General features: G+C 53.1%; 1 pseudogene across 1 annotated transcript; it reads left to right on the forward strand.

Annotated features, from left to right (window-relative positions):
* The first annotated feature begins 411 nt into the window (after positions 1-411).
* On the forward strand, positions 412-1,348 carry LOC309603154 (olfactory receptor 14C36-like; annotated as a pseudogene). The gene has a single exon. The product of its transcript is annotated as an olfactory receptor 14C36-like (transcript).
* Positions 1,349-3,685: the final 2,337 nt, after the last annotated feature.

The raw sequence follows: 3,685 nt of genomic DNA on the forward strand, positions 1-3,685 counted from the left end.
GGGGGAGCTGTAAAAAACCCCAAACCTCTCATACTGCCTTCTGCTATTCCAGTTCCTTGGCACTGGCAGTGCAGATGCTGACAGGCCATTCTGTTTTAGGAGAGGTTTCATCTGACAAAGTCAAACACCTGGACTTGCCTCTGCCCCCACCATTCCCATGACCCCACTGCTGCAGAGCAGGGCTGACTCCTCAACAAATAGCGGGCAAGGGCCCTGCTCCTCATGGAACATTCTGCCAGCACCAACCAGAGCTCCAGCCACAGACCTGAGGAAGGTCTCCTGGAAAATGAAAAGGGGGTGTGTGCAGCATGAGCAGAGTCTATGGGAAAAGGCTTTGATTTTGCTCAGAGATGTCTCTGCTAACATAGTGTGTTTTCCTCCTTGAACAGGTCCACATACCAAAGTGAAAAAATGTCCAACAGCAGCTCCATCACCGAGTTCCTCCTCCTGGAAGAGGCGGGACACGTGGGAGCTGCAGCTCCTGACCTTCTGGCTCTTCCTGGGCATCTACCTGGCTGCCCTCCTGGGCAACGGCCTCATCATCACCGCTGTAGCCTGCAACCACCACCTCCACACCCCCATGTACTTCTTCCTCTTCAACCTCTCCCTCCTCGACCTGGCCTCCATCTCCACCACTCTCCCCAAAGCCATGGCCAATTCCCTGTGGGACACCAGGGCCATCTCCTACTCGGGATGTGCTGCACAGGTCTTTTTCTTTCTCTTCTTCGTTGGAGGAGAGTATTCTCTTCTCACTGTCATGGCCTATGACCGCTATGTGGCCATTTGCAAACCCCTGCACTACGGGGCCCTCCTGGGCAGCAGAGCTTGTGTCCACATGGCAGCAGCTGCCTGGGGCAGTGGGTTTCTCAATGCTCTCCTGCACACTCCCCATATATTTTCCCTACCCCTCTGCCAAGGCAATGTCCTGGACCAGTTCTTCTGTGAAATCCCCCAGATCCTCAAGCTCTCCTGCTCAGATGCCTACCTCAGGGAGGTTGGACTTCTTGTGGTTAGTGCCTCTTTTGGATTTGGGTGTTTTGTTTTCATTGTGGTGTCTTATGTGGAGATCTTCAGGGCCGTGCTGAGGATCCCCTCTGAGCAGGGACGCCACAAAGCCTTTTCCACGTGCCTCCCTCACCTGGCTGTGTTCTCCCTGTTTCTCAGCACCTCATTTTTTGCCTACCTGAAGCCCCCCTCCATCTCTTCCCCATCCCTGGATCTGGTGGTGGCAGTGCTCTGCTCCGTGGTGCCTCCAGCAGTGAACCCCCTCATCTACAGCCTGAGGAACCAGGAGCTCAAGGATGCCCTATGGAAACTGGCCCAATGGACGCTGTTTCACCAACGATAACCTGCCTCCCATTCTCTGCACATTTCCCACAGTTTATCTTAGGCCACACGTCTGCTGTTTTCTCTTATGATAATCCTGCTTACAGATAATTTGCTGGGTTCATACTACTTGTCTTAAGGCTTGATATTATTGTGTCTGACTCTTGCACAGCACTGTGTGATATGTGGCATGCCCAATAGCAGCTCTTCAATAAAACGGAATTGCCCAGATCCAGTGCCTGAAGGCTGGGCTCTTCCTCTAAAGCTGCTTCCAAGAAAATGTCCAAGAAAGAGTTTTTTAAAGAGTCAGATCTCCTTGTGTTCTTAATATTTTGGGAATTAAGCTCATGGTCACATTGGGTTCCACTGGGCCAAACGCTGTGAATTTAAAAGCTCTCTTCTTGGTGTCCAATGGGAGGGGAGATGGCCCATGAGCTCCCATTCTCTCCTCAGGTTTCTTCATGTATGACAGGACTGATGGCATATACCAGACTGCCTGGAAATGAATTTGGAGGGGTGAGGAGAGGAGAGGATGGGGACTCACCACGTGCCCTGGGGTTGCAATGAATGGAGGCTCAGAAGGTGAAACAGTCGCAAAGGTGATGTCCCCCAAAAGTACAGCACTAAATCATCTTATCCATGAACAAGGACTCTGCAGTGCCATGGGAGTCAGTGGGGACTCAGAAGCCAGAGGGAGTGGAGACTGGAGGGATTCGGGAGCTGCCTGAGGAAGCCCAGGGCCAGGACTGCTGTGCTCTTCTGAGGAGTGGGGCTGGTGGGAGCAGAGGAGGGGACCAATACAGTCAGGTATGGGCATCACCTACAATATGAATTCAGAAGAGCCAGAGAGTGCCTCGCCTGTTTCCTCCTGGCCTTGGGGCCAGCACCAGCCTTGGGGTTAATTAGGAGCCTGAGCCCCCCTCTCTGCCCCCCAGGAGCTGCTGTGCCCTTCAGAGGGGCTGGGGCTGTGGGGTGAGTGCCCAGAGCTCTGCAGCACCCGGTGGTGGGCACTGCCGTGGGGCCAGCCCAGGCTGGGCTGGGGAGGGGGCAGGGGAGGTGGGGAGAGCTGGGGACGGGCTGGGCTGGGAAGTGCCTGGGAGAGGAAAGCAGCAGTGTAGAGGCAATCTGTGTGAGTGTGCAGGGTGGGGGCCCCCAGCAGGGTGCTGACAGTGCAGAGTCAGGCATCAATGTGAAGGAAGCAAGGCACCAAAGGTGCAGAAGAGAGGGGCCAGGTCTGTGCCATGTTCCCTGTACATCCTGGGGAAGCTTTCCTGGGAGAACTGTCCCAGATCACTGCCACACACCGGCCATTTCCAGCTCTGTTTGTACACCCCAGCCTTGAGAAAGGACTTTTGCTGCATGGTCACCGCTGTCCTCCTCCGGGGCTCAGTGATACCCAACTCCATCACCAATATTAAGAAAAAGGGAAGCAGTTTCCTACTGACACTTATTACACACAAATCATAGAATCATAGAATCATAGAATCGTCAAGGTTGGAAAAGACCCTTAAGATCATCAAGTCCAACCGTTAACCTATCACTGCCAAGTCCATCTATACCATGTCTTCAAGCACCGTATCTATCCGTTCTTTAAATACCTCCAGGGAGGGAGACTCAACCACTTTCCTGGGCAGCCGGTTCCAATGCTTGACCACCCTTTTGGTGAAGAAGTTTTTCCTAATATCTAACCTAAACCTCCCCTGGTGCAGCTTGAGGCCGTTTCCTCTTGTCCTATCACTCGTTACTGGGGAGAAGAGACCGACCCCCACCTCGCTACAGCCTCCTTTCAGGCTGTTGTACAGAACAATAAGGTCACCCCTCAGCCTCCTCTTCTTCAGGCTAAACAAGCCCAGTTCCCTCAGCCGCTCCTCATAAGACTTGTGCTCTAGACCCCTCAAGTCTCACAGCTCTTGCCACAGCTGGTCCCTCAGCCAAGCCAGTTCTCAGACAGATCCAGCTTGAACAGGTTCTCATGGCCTTGTCTCAACAAATATTGAATATCTCCATTGACTGAGATCCCTCAACTGGAGTGGGTGCTTCCTCTAGTGTCTGACTTGAGGGATTCCTCAAAACCTCAGCACTCTCAGCCTCTCCTTGTCCATAATGTGCTCCAAGACCCAACCATCCTTCTGGCCTCCGCAGGACTCACTTCAGTCTGTCAGGGTCTTTCTTGTACTGGGAAGTCCCATACTGGACGCAGCAGTCCTGATGTGGTGGTTCTGTAGTGGGTTAGCGTTGGCCAGCAGCCAGGCACCCACCCAGCTGCTCACTCACTCCCCTGCCTCAACAGGACAAAGGGAGAAAATAAGATGGAATAACTCATGGGTCAAGATAAAGTAAAAGAGATCAGTTACCGAAT

Source organism: Platalea leucorodia (genome assembly GCF_965183815.1).
Source record: "Platalea leucorodia genome assembly, contig: HAP1_HAP1_SCAFFOLD_24, whole genome shotgun sequence".
Classification (NCBI taxonomy): domain Eukaryota; kingdom Metazoa; phylum Chordata; class Aves; order Pelecaniformes; family Threskiornithidae; genus Platalea; species Platalea leucorodia.